Raw genomic sequence first — 23715 nt, forward strand, 5'->3', positions numbered from 1 at the left:
CTCGTGAAGGGAAATCTAAACACTACAGCGTACAATGACATTATAACTTTGGCAACAGTTTGGGGAAGGCCCTTTACTGTTTCAGCATGACAATGCCCCCGTGCACACAGTAAAGTCCATACAGAAATTGTTTCGGTGTGGAAGAACTTGACAGGCCTGCACAGAGCCCTGACCTCAACCCCATCTAACACATTTGGGATGAATTGGAACAGCTACTGCGAGCCAGGCCGAATCGCCCAACATCAGTGCCCCGACATCACTTATGCTCTTGTGGTTGAATGGAAGCAAGTTCCCGCAGCAATGCTCCAACATCTAGTGGAAAGCCTTCCCAGAAGAGTGGAGGCTGTTATAGCAGCAAAGGGGGGACCAACTCCATATTAATGCCCATGATTTCGGAATGAGATGTTCCTGCGAGCAGTTGTCCACATACTTTTGGTTGTGTATGTTTGTGTGCGTGGCCGAATAGAGACGTCCTCTCTCCGAGATCTAATAGAATAATGGTTTGCTTTCCTGCTCCGGCCTTTGATAAATGCAATCAAAGCACTGAGCTTTCCATCTGCCATTCTGGGCCAGTCTGTTCCGCCCATCTCCTACTCAAATGACTCTATATTAATGGCCTCTTGAACAACATTTGAGATGTCCACAAGCCCCTTGTGATTAAGTGTTCCGTTTTCCCCCGTCATTCGCTTCCTGCGTGTTTGCTTTTTATTCGAGAGAATGGGGGAGGGGGCGAGGGAGGGGGGTAGAGAGAGAAAAAGAGAAGGAAGGAAAGAGCTTTTGGTAATGGACATGTCATTACACTTTAAACTTCTAATGATGTTGTTCAAAACAACTCATTTCGCTTGTGATGTATCAGGTTGTAACAGCAGAGATGTAGGGGAGAGAGAAAGGGACCAATTGTATGGCACTAACCTGGCAGGATATACTAAAGTCATTTACTCTCATACTGAAAGCCCCTATTAGGCCTGATAACCAAAACCTCCTGGCCTCGTTTAGTCCAACACACACACACACACACACACACACACACACACACACACACACACACACACACACACACACACACACACACACACACACACACACACACACACAAAAATGCATGCTTCTAACTGTAAATCCCTGCCTTCCTTATGTTCATTGCATTGGTAAATGTCAAAAAATACAACCGCCCAAAAAATACCAAAGTTTAAGAAATATGTTAATATGCAGTTCACACACACACACACTACACACACTCCTAACTGAAACCTCATGTCGTGGTTAAGCCCTCTTTCATGTCGTTTGGTCAGTAATTGTGTTGAGAACAGGCTAAAGCACTGCCGGGCCTGCCTGGATTTATAGCAATGACACACACTTCCCCTCTCTAACTACTCTGCTGTGAGTGACGCTCTCTCTCTCTCTCTCTCTCTCTCTCTCTCTCTCTGTCTCTGTCTCTCTCTGTGTCTCTCTGTGTCTCTCTCTCTGTCTCTCTCTGTCACTCTGTCTCTCTCTCTGTCTCTCTCTGTCTCTCTCTGTCTCTATGTCTCTGTCTGTCTCTCTCTCACACACACACAATGGGCTGGGCTGTGATGAAGCTGTTACTCGAGGGTTTATGAGAGTGATGTGTACCTGAGTGAACCAGTCACAGACTGCTGTGGAGGGAGCAGCGTTAGAGACTGCTGTGGAGGGAGCAGCGTTAGAGACTGCTGTGGAGGGAGCAGCGTTAGAGACAGCTGTGGAGGGAGCAGCGTTAGAGACTGCTGTGGAGGGAGCAGCGTTAGAGACTGCTGTGGAGGGAGCAGCGTTAGAGACTGCTGTGGAGGGAGCAGCGTTAGAGACTGCTGTGGAGGGAGCAGCGTTAGAGACTGCTGTGGAGGGAGCAGCGTTAGAGACTGCTGTGGAGGGAGCAGCGTTAGAGACTGCTGTGGAGGGAGCAGCGTTAGAGACTGCTGTGGAGGGAGCAGCGTTAGAGACTGCTGTGGAGGGAGCAGCGTTAGAGACTGCTGTGGAGGGAGCAGCGTTAGAGACTGCTGTGGAGGGAGCAGCGTTAGAGACTGCTGTGGAGGGAGCAGCGTTAGATACTGCTGTGGAGGGAGCAGCGTTAGAGACTGCTGTGGAGGGAGCAGCGTTAGAGACTGCTGTGGAGGGAGCAGCGTTAGAGACTGCTGTGGAGGGAGCAGCGTTAGAGACTGCTGTGGAGGGAGCAGCGTTAGAGACTGCTGTGGAGGGAGCAGCGTTAGAGACTGCTGTGGAGGGAGCAGCGTTAGAGACTGCTGTGGAGGGAGCAGCGTTAGAGACTGCTGTGGAGGGAGCAGCGTTAGATACTGCTGTGGGGGGAGCAGCGTTAGAGACTGCTGTGGAGGGAGCAACATTACACCACCCAATCCAGACACATACAAATTTATTTTGATTTTGTCAACCGGGACAGGTCAAAAAGTTTTAAACATTTATGGCAATTTAGCTAGCTAGCTTGCAGTTGCTAGCTAATTTGTCCATGGATATACATTTTGGGTTGTTATTTTACCTGAAATGCACAAGGTCCTCTACTCTGACAATAAATTCACACATAAAATGGTCAACCGAATTGTTTCTAGTCATCTCTCCTCCTCCCAGGCTTTTTCTTCTTTGGACTTTATATGGCGATTGGCAACTAACTTTCATAATAAGGTATATTACCACAACCGACCTCAGTTCATCTTTCAATCACCCACGTGGGTATAACCAATGAGGAGATGGCACAAATAGAGGTGACATAGAACAAATAGAGGTGACGTAGAACAAATAGAGGTGACGTAGAACAAATAGAAATGACGCAGAACAAATAGAAGTGACGCAGAACAAATAGAAGTGACGCAGAACAAATAGAGGTGACGCAGAACAAATAGAGGTGACGCAGAACAAATAGAGGTGACGCAGAACACATAGAGGTGACGCAGAACAAATAGAGGTGACGCAGAACAAATAGAGGTGACGCAGAACAAATAGAGGTGACGCAGAACACATAGAGGTGACGCAGAACACATAGAGGTGACGCAGAACACATAGAGGTGACGCAGAACACATAGAGGTGACGCAGAACAAATAGAGGTGACGCAGAACACATAGAGGTGACGCAGAACACATAGAGGTGACGCAGAACACATAGAGGTGACGCAGAACACATAGAGGTGACGCAGAACACATAGAGGTGACGCAGAACACATAGAGGTGACGCAGAACACATAGAGGTGACGCAGAACACATAGAGGTGACGCAGAACAAATAGAGGTGACGCAGAACACATAGAGGTGACGCAGAACACATAGAGGTGACGCAGAACACATAGAGGTGACGCAGAACACATAGAGGTGACGCAGAACACATAGAGGTGACGCAGAACACATAGAGGTGACTCAGAACAAATAGAGGTGACGCAGAACAAATAGAAGTGATGCAGAACTTCTGGCAAACGCAGACGCCCGTTGACTCACGCGAGCAGTGTGGGTGCAATGATTGAATAGCATGTATGTGTACATTTATTTTGCGACACTCGAGCACGCGACGCGACCGGTGTGGTCAGCATGTTAGAGACTGTCGTGGATGGAGCAGCATTAGAGACCGTGGAAGCAGGACAGAAGACATGTCACGATGCAAACACGTAAACACACCTCCACACTCTCTGTTTATCTCTGTTTTTCTTTCTCTCTCTGTTTCTCTGTAGATTCCGGCAGACATTTGCTTCATTCCCAGCTCAGCTTTGCTGTTAACGGTCTTCTCTCTCTCTCCTCTCTTTTCTCCCCCCACACACACACACAGCACTATCCACCAGTAAAGACCATTTCAGGTGACTGCATCCTTTCACAACATAGCTCTCAGTGGTATTTGGGAAAACTAGCAGCCACACAACCATTACCCAGAACCCTCTCCTCTCTCAAGAAATTGGAAAGTGCCCACCTGTATGTTTCCCTCACGGTCACTGTCAACGTTTGTTGACAATTTTGTCGTCTTGGTTTGGAAAGAAAAACAGGCCGAGATGTTGTTTTTGTGGGAGCTGTATTTGGAATGTTTGCGACCATGATGGACATACAACATGTCTGTTTTAAAAAGTGACCTTTTGTTCATTGCCATTTTGAGCACTTAAATCTAAGAGTATGAGGAAAGCACTTTAAAAGCTTATTTCCTAAGAAGAAGAGAGGTATTTGAAGTGCAGCTCGATGTGTGTCCTTATATCTCGACCTGGTGTTGAACTAGCCTTGTTCATTGAGTGCTTGGTTCATGTTTTGAACTCACCTTGTTCATGAGTGCTGGGCACAGGACATGTTTTGTGTTGAACTACCCTTGTACCCGAGTGCTGGGTACATCTGCGTCCTCCTGAACAGATGTTGAGAGCCAGGGACATGATGTGGATGGGTCTCTCTTTATCAGCCAATATGAATCTCTCCGAGTGGCCCTCTGCACTTAAGACCTAAAGCTCAATACCTGACCACGATCATGTCACATCAATATCCAGCTCAACTCTGCCTTCAGCCGTCTCATTCAAAAGCACATATGATTTTGTGCGCTTGCGTGTGCATATAAGGTGCGTGTGTGTGTGATGTTTCTCCATTGCTCTGCCGAAACATGACGCTGATTAGGAAGCGTGTAAGACCTCTCTCTCTCTCTCTCCCTGCCAATCCCATGTATCGATCCCGTCTCCCCTGTCTGTCGCTATAATGGAAGTGGACAGGGGAGTGTTTGCCCGAGAGTCACTTGGTTCCAGTGTCCGTTTATGTGGTTGTGTTGCTGCCAGTCGAAAGGATATTCAGAGGAATCCGTTGGTGCGTGTTCCCTCTCTGTCACAGGGCTTTACCGTGTGTTACACAGTCAGTCCATCGGTAAGAGCGGGCCCAGACCCAAGGTTGATAACTGCTGCAGGTAGAGCGAGCGTTGGGCCAGGAACCGAAAGGTCGCTGGTTCGAATCCTCGAGCCGACTAGCTGAAATAGTTGAGCGAGGCACTTAACCCTAGTTGCTCCTCTAAGCCACTCTGGATAAGAGCGCCTGCTAAATGACTAAAGTGTACAAATGTAAATGTCGCCCTAGCAAGAGAATTCTGTACCCCTACTGTGTGTTTCGGTCTTTCACCTGAAATACTCTTTAGCCCCGTGGCCTACCGACCTGCTCTGGAATGATGCAAGCTTGTAAAAACCTCTCTCATACTGCAAATCCTGTGTATCGATTACTTCTCCTCTGTCTGTCTGACTGCTTTCTCCAAGTAAGAGAACCTTGAGACCTTTATTGACTTACGGTAGTCATCCATTCCTCTATTTTCCTGTCCTCCACCTTCCTCGTCTCTCCCTGGTCTGTCGTGTGTACAGCGCATTCGGAAAGCACTCAGACCCCTTCACTTTTTCCACATTTTCGTTACAGCCTTATTCTAAAATTGATTACATCATTTTTCCCCCCTCGTCAATCTACACACAATACCCCTTAATGACAAAACAAAAACAGGTTTTTAGAAAATGTTGCTCAATAAAATATTTTAAAAACGTTTACATAAGTATTCAGACCCTTTCCTCAGTACTTTGTTGAAGAACCTTTTGCTGTGATTATAGCCTTGAGTTGTCTTGGGTACAAGCTTGGCACACTTGTATTTGGGGAGTTTCTCCCATTCTTCTCTGCAGATCCTCTCAAGCTCTTCCAGGTTGGATGGGGAGTGTTGCTGCACAGCTATTTTCAGGTCAAGAATGCTGCAGATATTTTTTGGTACCCTTCCCCAGATCTGTGCCTCAACACAATCCTGTCTCAGAGCTTCCACCTCATGGCTTGGTTTTTGCTCTGACATGCACAGTCAACTGTGGGAACTTATATATACAGGTGTGCCTTACCAAATCATGTCAAATCAATACAATTTTCAACAGGTGGACTCCAATCAAGTTGTCGAAAAATCTCAAGGACGATCAATGGAAACAGGATGCACCTGAGCTCAATTTCGAGTCTCATAGCAAAGGGTCTGAATACTTATGTAAATAAGGTATTTCCGTTTTTTATTTCTAATACATTTGCAAAAATTTCTGAACCTGTTTTCACTTTGTCATTATGGGCTATTCTGTGTAGATTGCTGAGGATTTTATGTATTTAATACATTTTAGAATGAGGCTGTAACGTAACAAAATGTGGGAAAAGTCAAGGTGGTCTGAATACTTTCAGAAGGCACTGTATCTGAGAGTGTGAGAAGAGGAGTGAAAGCTCTGTGTGTGTCTGGCTTTATCTTGTTGCGGTTGTGTGGACGGATGCATGTTATCTGTCCTGTTTAGAGAGTCCTGATAAGGACTGCCCTCTGCGGTGCCTGAATAAAGAAGAGGCCCTTCTCTCGCTCGTGTGAGTGTGTTCATCTGTATGCATACCCTGAACGGAGGACGCCACCTATGATCTCCCTTGCTTTCCCATTCCCTTTTTCTCCCTCCGGTACTCTTTCATTCTCTCCCCCCCCCAGCACTCCCTTCCCTTCCTCTGTTTTCCTCTCTTCGTCCCTCTCTCCATCCCCCTCTCCGTTCTCTCTTTCATCTGAAAGGTAAACTGTTAGCGTGCTAGACGTTGATATATGGCGTTTCCCTGTCACTTCCCTCTGGTAGGCTCACAGGAATAGAGTGGTCTGCTGCTCTCCAGGTGACGCGAGTGAGTGGGTCGGTTTGTTTCCCTGCACACAGCCCGGGGGGGTAATATAAACCCATACACTCTCCATTGATACCTTTTTATTTCCTAAAGACGGTGAAATATATGATGCAGGGTTGTGGAGTAACGGATTACAGCTGCGCGATTGAGGGGGTCTTGTCTGGCTGCGTCATCACCTGGTACGGCGAATACAAAGCACCCGACCCCAAGGCACTACAGAGGGTGGTGAGTACGGCCCAGTACATCACTGGGGCCAGGAGCGCTGCCATTCAGGACCTCTATACCAGGCGGTGTCGGAGGAAGGACCAAAAAATTGTCAAAGACTCTATCCACCCAAGCCATAGACTGTTCTCTCTGCTACCTCACGGCAAGCGGTCCTGGAGTGCCGAGTCAGGCAATAACAGAACCTTGAACAACTTCTACCCGCTAAACAAGACAGCTAAATAGCCAATCAAATGGCTACCCGGACTACCCACACACTCACACATACTTAGACTGACACCTCAACTCAAATACACACACACACACACACACACACAAATGTTTCTCACTCATCACATACGCTGCTGCTGTCTTATCTATCCTGTTGCCCAGTCACTTCACACCTACCTAATCAAATGGCTACCCAGACTATTTGCGTTGTACCCCCCTCTCTTTTATACTGCTGCTACTCTCTGGTTATTATCTAGGCACAGTCACTTTAACTATACCTCGACTAGCTTGTGCCCCCGCACATTGACTCTGTACCCCTGTATATAGCCTCACTGCTGTTATTTTACTGCTGCTCTTTAACTATTTGTAATTTGTTATTTTTTACTTATCTATTTTTGACTTATAACTTTTTTCTTAACTACATTGTTGGTTAAGGTCTCGTAAGTAAGCATTTCACTGTAAGGTCGACTACACCTGTTGTATTCGGTGCATGTGACAAATATGATTTGATTTTATAGTACATACACTATATATATTTTTAAATATCTATCTTTCACTCTGCGTTGTAAGTAAGAATTTCACTAGTTAGTCTACACCTGTTGTTTACTAAGCATGTGACAAATAACATTTCATTTTATTTGATGTTATGGATTACAAAAAAACGAACTAGAATCCATTACGTTACCAGCAAAAGCATTGTAATCAGATTACAAATACTTTTGAAAAACTAGATAATTACTTATCAGATTACTTTTAAATTCAGAAAGGATGTTTGCGAAACAAATCTTTGACACCTTCTGTTTTTATCAATGACATTCAAATCAAAATTTAAATGCGTTTGATGGATCTCTGGGGGGAAAAAGCAGGTATATGCTTTTGTAGTATTCAGTCCAAGCAATGTCTTCCAATGGTGCGACTGCTGTCGTCATCGAAAGATTATCCAACTTGAATAAACGCTTGGAGGTAAGGATGACAGCAGTGGTGTAGCCTAGGGGCGATAGGGATATCACTTACTATTAATCGCTACTTAGTGCATTGGTGTGAATCACACTGCAGCTCTCTCATTTAGATAATTGCGCTTTACGGATTGTGGTTGATGTGGATGGCTGTTCACAAATGTACACTAACGTTCAAAAGTTTGGGGTCACTTAGAAATGTCCTTGTTTTTTGTACTTTTTTGTCCATTAAAATAACATCAAATTGATCAGAAATATAGTGTACACGTTGTTAATGTTGTAAATGACGGTTGTAGCTGGCAAATTTGTTATGGAATATCTACATAGGCAGCAAACATCACTCCTGTGTTCCAATGGCACCAAGTTTATCATTTCAAAAGGCTAATTGATCATTAGACAACCCTTTTGCATTTATGTTAGCACAACTGAAAACTGTTGATTAAAGAATCAATACAACTGGCCTTCTTTAGACTTGTTGAGTATCTGGAGCATCAGCATTTGTGGGTTCGATTGCAGGCTCAAAATGACCTGAAACAAGTACCTTTCTTCTGAAACTTGTCAGTCTATTCTTGCTCTGAGAAATGAAGGCTATTCCATGCAAAAATATCCCAGAAATGTTCCATATGCACAAAAAGCGTATTTCTCTAAAATTCTGGTCACAAATGTATTTACATCCCTGTTAGTGAGACTTTCTCATTTGCCAAGATATTCCAGCCACCTGACAGATGTGGCATAACAAGAAGCTGATTAAACAGCATGATCATCACACAGGTGCACCTTATCACACAACAGAATGCCACAGATGTCTCAAGTTGTGAAGTAGCAAGCAATTGGCATGCTGACTGCAGGAATATCCACCAAAGCTGTTGCCAGAGAATGGAATGTTAATTTCTCTACCATAAGCCGCCTCAAACGTTGTTTTAGAAAATTTGTGTGGCCGGTTGGACGTACTGCCAACTGCAGACCACGTGTAACCACACCAGCCCAGGACCTCCACATCCGTCTTCTTCACCTGCGGGATCATCTGAGGGGGAGGTTGGGGGTGCTGAGGACTATTTATGTCTGTAATAAAGCATTTGTGGGGGAAAACTAATTCTGATTGACTGGGTCTGGCTCCCCAGTGGGTCGGCCTATGCCCTCCCAGGCCCACCCATTGCTGCCATAGATTAGGGCCTAATTAACTGTAAATTAGTCAAATCATTGAAATTGTTGCATGTTGCGTTTACATTTCTGTTCAGTATATATTTACATATTTCCAAGTCCTATTCTTGAAGATCCAGGGATATTACATCAATTGGAATGACTGGAAATCTGACAGACTTTTGTTTTTAATGTAAAGAAATGGCCTAATCATATTATTATCTGTAGTAGAAAGCAATGGGTTAGAAGAAGCCTCTATAACCAACCTATAAAACAAGGATCATCAACTAGATTCATCACCAGGCCCTATCTTTTATCGAGCGAATGGTCGGTTGGCCGGAACATAATTACAAATAATTTTTAGACTGCAAATTGACCACAGGAAGCCCAACAGATATGTTTGACTAAAACATAATCATTTCAAACTTTACTAACATTTGTATAGGATCATATGTGTCTCTCTATTATGCATGGGAATACATATTTCTTAAATAAAAATCACTTGGAGCTGATTTCCAGGTGTTTTTACAGCCTTTTATGTCCAACAATGTAAATAAAGAAATGTGTATATATTTTCTTTGCTCAGAAAACTTTGAAGGACAAATAAAACCACCCGCTGGCCACTAGTTGGGGAACCCTGCCACAAAATAAAAGGCAACATCCATTTATGGCCAGCTATGTAAACTCTAACATTGATTTATTCTACAATAGATGTCGTTCATGTAACGGCTCTCTTCTATCTCCTCCTCTGACGATGAGGTAGAACAAGGATCGGACCAAAATGCAGCGTGATGATGATTCATGATATTTTAATGAAGGAAAACTTATGCATACAGAAACTACAAAAATAACTAAATGAAAATAACGAAAACCGAAACAGCCCTATCTGGTGCAAGCACAAAGACAGGAACAATCACCCACGAAACACTCACAGAATATGGCTGCCTAAATATGGCTCCCAATCAGAGACAACGATAATCACCTGACTCTGATTGAGAACCGCCTCAGGCAGCCATAGACTACGTAGCCACCCCACAAAACCCAGAGACAAAAAACACACCACAATAACCCATGTCACACCCTGGCCTGACCAAATAAAGAAAGAAAACACAAAATACTAAGACCAAGGCGTGACAGTTCAATTGGTAATATACATTTCTTCTAATGGCTATTAAGGGCACAAGTAACTGGAAGTAATAAGATTACAAACTACATTCTGAGTTTTGGTCATTCAAAAGTTACATTACTGATTACAATTTTTGGACAGGTAACAGATTATATTTAGAAAGTAACATACCCAACCCTGAATGACGTAGACACATTTTTATATTATCACTTTTCCTGCAATAACTGGTACAGGACACATATTGTAGCTGGACTTTGTATTAACGACTATGATTAAACATAGTTCCTCACTGTTGAGTTTGCAGGAGACTAACAAGATCAACCATTTAGATCATGTAGTCAGCCTCCTGTTTCCTCATTTTGGTTATCTGGTGAAAGTAAATAATGCCAGCATGGTACCACATAAAATATTTCCACCACTTGACTTTTTCTACATTCTGTTGCGTTACATCCTGATTTTAAAATGGATTCAATTTATATTTAAAAAAATTGTCGCTGGCTTACTCACAATACCCCATAATCTCAAGGTACATTTTCATTTTTTTTTTTACAAATTAATAAAAAAATGAAAAGCTGAAATGTCTTGAGTCAATACGAAGTCGCATAATAAGTGGCATGGACTCTGTGCGCGACAATAGAGTTTAAGATGATTTTTGAGCGACCACCTCATCTCTGTACCTCACACATACAATTATCTGTAAGGTCCATCAATCGAGCAGTGAATTTCAAACACTGATTCAATCACAAAGACCAAGGACATTGAATATCCCTTTGAGCATGGTGAAATTATTCATTACACTTTGGATGGTGTATTAATACTCTACAAAGATACACGTGTCCTTCCAAACTCAGTTGCCGGAAAGGACACCGCTCAAGGATGTCACCATGAGGCCAATGGTGACTTTAAAACACTTGTACAGTGCCTTGCAAAGTATTCACCCCCCCCCCCCTTGGCATTTGTAATCAATTTTAGAATAAGGCTGTAACGTAACATAATGTGGAAAAAGTCAAGGGGTCTGAAATGCATAGTACATTGGCAGAATGGTTGAAAATTACTGAATACCTCTTATTATGTTTTTACCCAGATCCAAACCCAATGCATGCAAACATTACATCAGTGTGTGTGCGTGCGTGCCTTGTGCGTGTTAATTCAAAATAAATGTATTCGTCACATACGCAGTTTACAGCAGATATAAATGGTGCAGCGAAGTGCTTATTTGCTAGCTCCCTCAACAGTGCTGGACAATAATCAATATCAATAAAAAGAGTCAAGTCAAAATACATTTTGTGTTTTAGTCTCCATATATTTAAAGACAGCCGCAGCCAACTGAGTCTGATTTAGTCCAGGAGACTCAGTCATGCAGCCTTGGCTTCGCCTCTCTCTTTCAGGCTTCTTGGTAAAGGCACACACACACACACACGCACGCGTCTCTACCTCACACATTCCCCATCCTAACCAATGTGGTCGTAATACAGAGCAATGTCTTTATAGTGTGTGTCTTATTGCAGGCAGGGTATTCTCCCCCTGGCATAATAATCCCATTGATTTAGAATGATAACACACTTTATGGCTTGTGTGTGTGTGTGTGTGTGTGTGTGTGTGTGTGTGTGTGTGTGTGTGTGTGTGTGTGTGTGTGTGTGTGTGTGTGTGTGTGTGCGTGCGTGCGCGTGTGCGCATGTGAGTGTGCATGCGCGTGTGTGTTTATGTATCAGTTATAATAGCATGTTTTCTCGTCGCTACACACCATGTTATTTTCCTTTCTGTCTCCCTGCAGGACAAACCACAGCGCTTTATGGAGGTCTATCTGTGATGTGTCTGTGATATTGCTCTATCATTTTTCTGGGCTGAGGTGGAGATGGGTTCTGCAGGTCACGGCTGTTGGCCATGGGCTGAGGTGGAGATGGGTTCTGCAGGTCACGGCTGTTGGCTGAGGTGGAGATGGGTTCTGCAGGTCACGGCTGTTGGCTGAGGTGGAGATGGGTTCTGCAGGTCACGGCTGTTGGCTGAGGTGGAGATGGGTTCTGCAGGTCACGGCTGTTGGCTGAGGTGTAGATGGGTTCTGCAGGTCACGGCTGTTGGCTGAGGTGGAGATGGGTACTGCAGGTCACGGCTGTTGGCTGAGGTGTAGATGGGTTCTGCAGGTCACGGCTGTTGGCTGAGGTGTAGATGGGTTCTGCAGGTCACGGCTGTTGGCTGAGGTGGAGATGGGTTCTGCAGGTCACGGCTGTTGGCTGAGGTGGAGATGGGTACTGCAGGTCACGGCTGTTGGCTGAGGTGTAGATGGGTTCTGCAGGTCACGGCTGTTGGCTGAGGTGTAGATGGGTTCTGCAGGTCACGGCTGTTGACTGAGGTGGAGATGGGTTCTGCAGGTCACGGCTGTTGGCTGAGGTGTAGATGGGTTCTGCAGGTCACGGCTGTTGGCTGAGGTGTAGATGGGTTCTGCAGGTCACGGTTGTTGGCCATGGGCTGAGGTGGAGATGGTTTCTGCAGGTCACGGCTGTTGGCCATGGGCTGAGGTGGAGATGGGTTCTGCAGGTCACGGCTGTTGGCCATGGGCTGAGGTGGAGATGGGTTCTGCAGGTCACGGCTGTTGGCCATGGGCTGAGGTGGAGATGGGTTCTGCAGGTCACGGCTGTTGGCCATGGGCTGAGGTGGAGATGGGTTCTGCAGGTCACGGCTGTTGGCCATTGGCTGAGGTGGAGATGGTTTCTGCAGGTCACGGCTGTTGGCCATGGGCTGAGGGAAGAAATGCTTATTCTGGTCTTACAAGTCAGGACTCTGAGCGGGCTACTACATTCATTAGGACTCATTGTATTGGTCACTCTAGGCAACAAGCAGTTAACAACATTATAGAACTCCCCAAAGTAATTTATGCACAAACACACATATACCAGGGCCCTGTTTCCCAGAAGCATCTTTAAACATTTTTTTTTATCTTATCTTTTATTAGATGTTTTTCTTTTTTTTATATATATATATATATATTTTTTTACCTCTTTCTCCCCAATTTCATAGTCTCCAATTGGTAGTTACTGTCTTGTCTCATCGCTGCAACTCCCGTACGGACTCGGGAGATGTGAAGGTCGAAACCCAACCAAGCCACACTGCTTCTTGACACAATGCCCACTTATCCCAGAAGCCAGCTGCACCAATGTGTCGGAGGAAACGTGCACTGCGCCCGGCCTGCCACCGGAGTCGCGAGTGCATGATGGGACAAGGACATCCCTGCCGGCCAAACCCTCCCCTAACCCGGACGACACTGGGCCAATTGTGCGCCACCCTTTAGGTCTCCCGGCTGCGACAGAGCCTGGACTCGAACCCAGAAACTCTAGTGGCACAGCCTTAGACCACTGCACCACTCGGGAGGCCCTTCCCAGAATCTTAAGGCTAAGTTCATCGTTATAACCTTCATAGGAGCATCTTACTAATCTTTCAGCTGTTTCCCAAAACCATTGTTACAAAAAACCCACGTTATTTACCGACTGCCTCAGACCACTCGTAAGTGCGTCATTTTCACCCCCTGAACAGCTCTGTGACGACCGAAAACATCAGAACGAAGGTGACTACAAAGTTGCAATTGTTACAAACAAGTGAAGGATAAAACGATGACTGCATTAAAATATATTTACAGTAGGCATATAGACTACACATACTCAACAGTAATATTCAACATGTAACAATTTCAAAGATTTTACTGAGTTACAGTTCATATAAGGAAATCTGTCAATTGACAAGGATGTGAACAAGTTTGTGCACAACATTTGCGGGAAATCAGCTTTTTGTGCATATGGAAATTCCCTTGAAATATCTAGTAGACTGAACCAACTTTGTTTGTTTACGCTCAAAACAACCGAGGAGAAAATCTCTGTCCGTAGGAGAACAGTTGAGAAAAAAAACCTCTATAAATAATGTGGCGGGAGTGTCCGTGTTACGTGTGTTTGAGGAGGATGAGGTAAGGGTGTGTGTGGGAGGGGGGGGGGGGGGGCAGTACAGTAAGTGCTTTTTAAGGCTACATATAAATTCAAGCCTGGTACCATACTGTAGAAGTGTGAATTTCAATTGTCATGCATTAGGTGGTATTTGGAGATTGGCAGTAGGAGTAGAAATTGAATTCCATATATTGTCCTCTCCTCCTCTCTCGAGTGTTAAGCTCCATGGTACAGCCACTGTTTGCTTTAGAACGGAGAAGAGCTGTGGGCTTAGACTGAGAATAGCAGGGCTTTGTTTGCTAACTTATTGTACCACACACACACACACACAAACTTACACACACAGTGACACCCACACAAATACTCAGACAGTATTTCATTACACACTTTGCTTAACTTTGGAAAATATGCTAAAGCCTCTGCTATTTCGCGCTTAAATCTCTCCTTGGAGCGAAGCGTGTGGGGGAGAGCAATCATTGGTCTGGAGATTGAGGAAGTCACTTTTAACAATAGCCCGGTCTTATTTGTGGAAACTCTTACAGGGCCATTTCTGTGTCTCGCTCTCGCTGTCTTATAAAGTGTGTATATATATATATAATATATATATTTAAAGAATAAGGCCCGAGGGGTTGTGGTATATAGCAAATATACCACGGCAAAGGGCTGTTCTTATGCACAACGCAACGCTGCTTGCCTGGATACAGACTTTAGCCGTGGTATATTGGCCATACACCGCAAACCCCCTAGGTGCCTTACTGCTATTATAAACTGGTTACCAATGTAATAAGAGCTGAAAAAAATATTTTTTTTGTCACACCTGTGTTATATGGGATAGCGAGGATACTGGACAGATATTTCAAGGGGTGCGGGCATGAGACACAACCTCTCTAGCACTGTGGCTCTGATCCTGAGCAGGTGTAAGTGTCTGCGATAGCAGAGAGCTGAACAGACAGCTCTAACAGGAACCTCTCTGATGGAATTACACACCTCCCTTCGCCTCCCCACTCTTTCTTTCTCCCCCTCTCACTCTTTCACAGTCCATCTCCTCACTGCTCTCCAAGCTTGCTCCACAACTTATCACTCTTCCTCTTTTGTCTATCTCTGTTCCTCTCTTACCCCCCCGCTATTTCTGGTGTAGGTTATGCGAGTGTTGATGGTTGGTTGTGACAGGGTTTGAGAGGGTGTTTAATTGTGATGGACCCTGTAGGGTGTTCTACACTTCGTTCTGTCTCACTGACATTGTGTGAAAGGCTACTTTAGGGAAATACCCCCCTCTTTCCCCCTCTCTATATCCCCCATTCCAAGAGTGTTTGACCTCCATGGCTCATAGTCTAATCCATGCAAGGTCACATCCTGTGCGTGGGTACCTGTTTTTGTGTGTGTTGTCACCTAGTAGTTATTTATACTTCCTGCTGAGGTCATTTCTTCTGTTGTCTCTGACCTCTGACCTTTTAGTCATCCCCTGCGGTTGCCATGGGTTCTCGACAGGTCTGGATGGTCACTTTACCTGCTTTATAATGGCATGTTTGGACAAATGGAGGCACAATAAAAAAAAAGTTGTACAAAGCATGCTAATACAACAGGTGTAGGTAGACCTTACAGTGAAATGCTTACTTCCAAGCCCATTACCAACAATGCTTTAAGAAACAATGTTTTTAAGAAAAAGTGTTAAGTAAAAAATAGAAAATAAAAAGTAACAAGTAATTAAACCGCAGCAGTAAAATAACCATAGTGAGGCTATCTACAGGGGGTACCGGTACAGAGTCAATGTGCGGGGGCACCGGTTAGTCGAGGTAATTGAGGTAATGTGTACATGTAGGTAGAGTTAAGGTGGCTATGCATAGATAATAAACAGAGAGTAGCAGCAGCGTAAAAGAGGGGTCTGGGTAGCCCTTTTGATGAGCTGTTCAGGAGACTTGTGGTTTGGGGGTAGAAGCTGTTACGAAGCCTTTTGGACCGAGACTTGGCGCTCCGGTGCCGCTTGCCGTGCGGTAGCAGAGAGAACAGTCTATGACTAGGGTGGCTGGAGGCCTAGACCGTTTTTAGGGCCTTCCTCTGACACCCCCTGGCATAGTGGTCTTGGATGGCAGGGAGCTTGGCCCCAGTGATGTACTGGGCCGTACGCACCACCCTCTGCAGTGACTTGTGGTCGGAGGCCGAGCGGTTGCCATACCAGGCGGTGATGCAACCAGCCAGGAGCACATTATCTCTCTCTATCTCCATTGTTATGACATAAGCACAGTACATTGAGCTGAGGAATTACAATAAAGACAGGAGTGAGTTCTACAGTATTACCAGTAGTCAAATCATTCGGCTCATGTCTTTGTGACGTGTTTCAGCTGCAGTCACAGGATCACCCAGTGCGTGGTCCATAATGCCACATCATCAATAGCTAAGATTTAAGGATGAGATCAACCTACTGACCTTACATTCTGTGTGTGTGTACAGTGTGTAAGTAAGTGCTCCAAGAGCAGGAGAAACCTCCGCAGGGGTTCTCTCATCGCTATCTCCTTCTAGGAACACCGTGGGGGTTATAGAAGGCGTTGCATAGAATCATGACCAGGAAGACATTCTGAGAACTCTCCTGCAATTGCAAGTACACGATAGTGGACCTGTAGTGTGATGGTCATGGTTGGTTTATAGTTAGAAGGATTTTGCTGGATGGTGCTCTGTTGTTTGTGTTGCTTTTCTTCCTCCCTCGTTGGCTCTTTTCCTCCTCTCTATGGATGGCTCCATGGTTTACCATGTTGATATTGGAATTGCACGTTCAATTTTGAAAATTGTGAAAAATATACATTACAATGTTGAACCCCTTGATTAATTAAGGACATGTTCTTGCCACTTTCCCACTAGAGCCTATAATACTCACACCCATCCATCCATCCTTTTGTGTGTGTGTGTCTGTGTGTGTCTGTGTGTGTGTTTTTTTTGTGTGTGTGTTTTTGTGCCGCCGAGCGTGTGTATGTGTATATACAGTTGATGTCGGAAGTTTACATACATCTTAGCCAAATACATTTAAACTCTTTTTCACATTTCCTGACATTTAATCCTAGTAAAAATTCTCTGTCTTAGGTCAGTTAGGATCACCACTTTATTTTAAGAATGTGAAATGTCAGAATAATAGTAGAGAGAATGAATTATTTCAGCTTTTATTTCTTTCATCACATTCCAGAAGTTAACATGCACTCAATTACTGTTTGGTAGCATTGCCTTTAAATTGTTTAGCTTCTTTGGGACTGGGGGGCAGTATTGAGTATCTTGAATGAATAATTTTCCCAGAGTAAACTGCCTGCTACTCAGGCCCAGTTGCTAATATATGCATATTAGTAGATTTGGATAGAAAACACTCTGAAGTTTCTAAAACTGTTTGAATGATGTATGTGAGTATAACAGAACTCATATGGGAGGCGAAAACCTGAGAAAAAATACAATCAGGAAGTGGGAAATCTGAGGTTTGTAGTTCTTCAAGTCATTGCCTATCGAGTATACAGTGTCTATTGGGTCATATTGCACTTCCTAAGGTTTCCACTAGATGTCAACGGTCTTTAGAACCTTGTTTGATGCTTCTACTGTGAAGGAGGGGGAATGGGAGCTGAATGAGTCAGAGATCTGCCAGAGTTAGCTTGCGTTCCATTGCATTTCTACAGACAAAGGAATTCTCCGGTTGGAACATTATTGAAGATTTATGATAAAAACATCCTCAAGATTATTTCTATACTTCGTTTGACATGTTTCTACGAACTGTAATATGACTTTGACTCTTTCGTCTGAACTTTTGCCTGGACTTGCCCTCGCATTGTGAGTTTGGATTGTGTACTAAACGCGCAAACAAAAAGGAGGTATTTGGACATAAATTATGGACTTTATCAAACTAATCAAACATTTATTGTTGAACTGGGATTCCTGTGAGTGCATTCCAATGAAGATCATCAAAGGTAAGTGAATATTTATAATGCTATTTCTGACTTCTGTTGACTCCACAACATGGCAGATATCTGTATGGCTTGTTTTGTTGTCTGAGCGCTGTGCTCAGATTATTGCATGGTGTACTTTTTCGGTAAAGCTTTTTTGAAATCTGACACAGCGGTTGCATTAAGGAGAAGTTTATCTAAAGTTCCATGCATAACATTTGTATTTTCATCAACATTTATGATGAGTATTTCTGTAAATTGATGTGGCTCTCTGCAAAATCACTGGATGTTTTGGAACTACTGAACATAACGCGCCAATGTAAACTCAGATTTTTGTATATAAATATGAACTTTATCGAACAAAACACACATGTATTGTGTAACATGAAGTCCTATGAGTGTCATCTGATGAAGATCATCAAAGATTAGTGATTAACTTTATCTCTATTTCTGCTTTTTGTGAGTCCTCTTTGGCTGGAAAAATGGTTGTGTTATTCTGTGACTAGTTGCAGACCTAACATAATCTTTTGGTGTGCTTTCTTTTTCAGTTCTGCCCACAGATATTCTATAGGATTAAGGTCAGGGCTTTGTGATGGCCACTCCAATACTTTGACTTTGTTGTCCTTAAGCCATTTTGCCACGACTTATAAAGTATGCTTGGGGTCATTGTCCATTTGGAAGACCCATTTGCGACCAAGATTTAACTTCCTGACCGATGTCTTGAGATGTTGCTTCAATATATCCACATAATTTTCCTACCCCATGATGCCATCTATTTTGTGAAGTGCACCAGTCCCTCCTGCAGAAAAGCACCCCCACAACATGATGCTGCCACCCGCGTGCTTCACGGTTGGCATGGTGTTCTTCAGCTTGCAAGCCTCCCCCTTTTTCCTCCAAACATACCGATGGTCAATATCGCCAAACAGTTATTTTTTTGTTTCATCAGACCAGAGGACATTTATCCAAAAAGTATGATCCTTATCCCCATGTGCAGTTGCAAACCGTAGTCTGGCTTTTTTTATGGCGGTCTTGGAGCAGTGGCTTCTTCCTTGCTGAGCGGCCTTTCAGGTTATGTCGATATAGGACTCGTTTTTACTGTGGATATAGATACTTTTGTACCTGTTTCCTGAGCTCATGTTGTCCAACATTTCTATATGCTCTGCAATTGAGTGAGAAAACAGAGTTTTGATGGCCTCTATTGAAAAGCGGAGGATCCCATCAGCTTTCTATAGGCTAGGCCTATTACAGGTGCGTGATAATGGTTCATTCTAAATCAAAACCAATTTCACACATATAGTATTTCGTTTAGTTTTAAGCACATTAATCCTCTTTATAACCGGCGTAGAGCTTAACTGGTATACATAGGCTGTGCGTGAGTTTCAATTTTGGGGAAGATCATTTTCACCATAAAAATGAACCTTTATAATAAAGCATTACATGCATTATCGCATTTGTGAGCAGTGTTTGCCCGCTAATTGATCGCATTTTTGAACGTTTGCGCCTATTGCCTATGCCGTGTCCGAATTGCTGCGTTTATCAACATTTTAAGCTAAACAATCAGCTGATCAGTTTTTTTTTTGATCCGAGTATTCGTTTATTTATTAATTTGGGATCTCACAACAGTCTCAGTGTTTGTTTTTTGGATATTTATTTATTGCACAGAAAGTCAAGTTGACCAATAGAATAGGTCAACTTTTGTACTATGGGGATGGTATGTGGACAGTTCTAACATCTTCAATATGGACATGGAATTCAATAAGAGGGACGCACACAGTTGCGTCCCTGATTTGTCTGTCTGTAGCCTACTTAGCTGAAATGCCTGTGAAAAGGACCCGATCTCGTGACAGACATTGGCTACATCTGAGAGAGCCAAGTGAGCGAGAGGTGCATTTTAGCATGGCAGCCGGGAGAAGGGAATTATAATTAGTGTATATTCAGCCCACGGGCACAACGGCCACTTTGGCCACAAAAGGCATGGATTATTTTAAGGTCATTACAGCCACACAATGGGGATGCCGCCGAGAAATGCAAGGCTTTCTGAGAATATTATCAAATGCTTTTCAAATTGTGAATGAGAGACTGATGAAGTGTGTGTAGCTTGCAACTTTTTTCAAATCATCATTAGAGTCCCATCATTCAGCCTTAGAATGTATTAAAAATCAAAATATATAGCTCAACATTTGTATCACAGCTAAAGTTGCATAAAGAACTCTAAATTAAAGTATATAGGACCAGTTTCTTTGTTAACCTCGCACCACAAAATAGTTGCGTGTGCGCACTAACTCTGAAATCGTTTCGAGAAAATACTTTCTATTTTATTAAGCTGTGTTCAATTATATTATTCATACTTTAAAAAAAATATATACAAATATAATGCCCTGTAAATCTTAGTAAATCTTGTCTGCTCAATGAATTAGTGTAGCCAACAGCTATATCAAATCAAATTTTATTTGTCACATACACATGGTTAGCAGATGTTAGTGCGAGTGTAGCGAAATGCTTGTGCTTCTAGTTCCGACAATGCCGTAATAACCAACAAGTAATCTTGCTAACAATTCCAAAACTACTACCTTATAGACACAAGTGTAAGGGGATAAAGAATATGTACATAAAGATATATGAATGAGTGATGGTACAGAGCGGCATAGGCAAGATACAGTAGATGGTATTGAGTGCAGTATATACATATGAGATGAGTATGTAAACAAAGTGGCATAGTTAAAGTGGCTAGTGATACATGTATTACATAAGGATGCAGTAGATGATATAGAGTACAGTATATACGTATACATATGAGATGAATAATGTAGGGTATGTAAACATTATATTAGGTAGCATTGTTTAAAGTGGCTAGTGATATATTTTACATAATTTCCCATCAATTCCCATTATTAAAGTGGCTGGAGTTGTTGGCAGCAGCCACTCAATGTTAGTGGTGGCTGTTTAACAGTCTGATGGCCTTGAGATAGAAGCTGTTTTTCAGTCTCTCGGTCCCAGCTTTGATGCACCTGTACTGACCTCGCCTTCTGGGGTGAACAGGCAGGCAGTGGCTCGGGTGGTTGTTGTCCTTGATGATCTTTATGGCCTTCCTGTGACATCGGGTGGTGTAGGTGTCCTGGAGGGCAGGTAGTTTGCCCCCGGTGATGCGCTGTGCAGACCTCACTACCCTCTGGAGAGCCTTACGGTTGTGGGCGGAGCAGTTGCCGTACCAGGCGGTGATACAGCCCGACAGGATGCTCTCGATTGTGCATCTGTAGAAGTTTGTGAGTGCTTTTGGTGACAAGCCAAATTTCTTCAGCCTCCTGAGGTTGAAGAGGCGCTGCTGCACCTTCTTCACGATGCTGTCTGTGTGGGTGGACCAATTCAGTTTGTCTGTGATGTGTATGCCGAGGAACTTAAAACTTACTACCCTCTCCACTACTGTTCCATCGACGTGGATAGGGGGGTGTTCCCTCTGCTGTTTCCTGAAGTCCACAATCATCTCCTTAGTTTTGTTGACGTTGAGTGTGAGGTTATTTTCCTGACACCACACTCCGAGGGCCCTCACCTCCTCCCTGTAGGCCGTCTCATCGTTGTTGGTAATCAAGCCTACCACTGTTGTGTCGTCCTCAAACTTGATGATTGAGTTGGAGGCGTGCGTGGCCACGCAGTCGTGGGTGAACAGGGAGTACAGGAGAGGGCTCAGAACGCACCCTTGTGGCCTACCCTCACCACCTGGGGGCGGCCCGTCAGGAAGTCCAGTACCCAGTTGCACAGGGTGGGGTCGAGACCCAGGGTCTCGAGCTTGATGACGAGCTTGGAGGGCACTATGGTGTTAAATGCCGAGCTGTAGTCGATGAACAGCATTCTCACATAGGTATTCCTCTTGTCCAGATGGGTTAGGGCAGTGTGCAGTGTGGTTGAGATTGCATCGTCTGTGGACCTATTTGGGCGGTAAGCAAATTGGAGTGGGTCTAGGGTGTCAGGTTGGGTGGAGGTGATATGGTCCTTGACTAGTCTCTCAAAGCACTTCATGATATCATATGGTATAGCCATATCATGGCCAAACATAAGGACAACTCAGACTATGCTATTCTGTTCTTCTTAAATAGACTACATTTTATTCATATCATGTTTCTTTAGACCTGTCTAAAATAAATAATGGATTTCCTGTGATGGTGTAGGCTATATTAAATTGATATATTAGTCTTTTTAAAATGTAGATGTTCCAAAGGTCTGCATCAGTGGCTTGTAGTCTATGGGCGGAAGCCAGGATATGCTAATTTAACGGTCAATTACGTTGAGACCGGCAGTTATTTGCTTGACAATCACCGGCTGACAACATTTCGTGACCTCCACTGCCCTAGTTGGAGGTTAGTTACAGAACCTAACTGCGTAATGACACATAACAGGAGGAATCCACAGACACGCATATTGCGCCACTCAAGTGTATGTGTCTGCTTAGGTGCATGTGTGTCTGTGTTGGTACTGTATGTGTACTCAGGCACGTGCTAGGTGGTCGGCAGAGGTGCTATGCATTTCTAAAATGTCATTGTTATGTTGTTGATGCAATACGTTGCAACACTGTCTGTACTCATTAGACACCGTATGGAATAGATAATGGGTCTTTATTATACTGCAGAGTTTCTCTCCAGTTCTGTACAGTCACTGCTCCTTTAATTTGACTGTTTGGTTGACAGAGACCTTTGGGTGCCCCGAGGCCTCTATCCTCCCCTCTTCTCCTGCTGTCACCTGTTGATTCTCTCCTCTTCTCCTCTCCTACTGTAATCTATAACTTCTCTCCTCCTCGAATCTCTCTCTCCTGTGACGACTCATTTACAGAGCTGACTTAATCAGATGTGCCCCAGCAGAGAGCAGTATTTTGGAGCCGTGTGTGTTTTGAGAGACAGAAAGTGAGCTGTGTGTGGCCTGCAGATAGCAGGGCTTAGCAGAAGGGGGACTGCACTGTAAGCCCTCAATTATATGCCCGACAGACTGATACGGCATTGAGACACGAAAGTAAGTGTGTGTGTGTGTGTGTGTGTGTGTGTGTGTGTGTGTGTGTGTGTGTGTGTGTGTGTGTGTGTGTGTGTGTGTGTGTGTGTGTGTGTGTGTGTGTGTGTGTGTGTGTGTGTGTGTGTCAGAGAGGGAGCGAGATAGACAGACAAACAGACAGATAATAGACAGACAAACAGACAGATAATACACGTTTGTGTATATTACATGCGTTTGTCTGTCATAGTCCTTTCTGATAAATGACAAGCTCTTCTCCTCTGCGACTGACTGTTGTCTCTTCCAGCAGACAGAATAACACAGCACATTGGCCTTCTGCTCTCAATTCAGTTCAATACAAGGGGCTTTATTGGCATGGGAAACATATGTTAACATTGCCAAAGCAAGTGAAGTTGGTAATAAACAATAAAAATGAACAGTAAACATTACACTCACAGAAGTTCCAAAATAATCATGACATTTCAAATGTCATATGTATATATACAGTGGTGTATCTCTCTCTTTCTTCCTCTCTTTCTTTCTTTCTTTCTTTCTTTCTTTCTTTCTTTCTTTCTTTCTTTCTTTCTTTCTCTCTCTCTCTCTCTCTCTCTCTCTGTCTCTCTCTCTCTCTCTCTC

The 23715-nt window shown here is 43.9% G+C and overlaps 1 protein-coding gene and 1 long non-coding RNA gene across 4 annotated transcripts in view; both read left to right on the forward strand.

Moving 5' to 3' along the window:
• LOC118393484 (F-box/LRR-repeat protein 17-like) overlaps nt 1-23715 on the forward strand; it is a 331937-nt gene that overhangs the window by 235786 nt on the left and 72436 nt on the right. The window lies entirely within an intron of this gene.
• Nucleotides 2374-3368, forward strand: LOC127907301 (uncharacterized). Of its 2 annotated transcripts, none has more exons than XR_008064093.1 (3): nt 2374-3029; nt 3070-3209; nt 3250-3368. It is a non-coding gene; the product is annotated as an uncharacterized LOC127907301 (long non-coding RNA). The 2 variants fall into 2 exon arrangements; XR_008064094.1 differs by having other exon boundaries at nt 2374-3009.

Source organism: Oncorhynchus keta, chromosome 14 (genome assembly GCF_023373465.1).
Source record: "Oncorhynchus keta strain PuntledgeMale-10-30-2019 chromosome 14, Oket_V2, whole genome shotgun sequence".
Classification (NCBI taxonomy): Eukaryota; Metazoa; Chordata; class Actinopteri; order Salmoniformes; family Salmonidae; genus Oncorhynchus; species Oncorhynchus keta.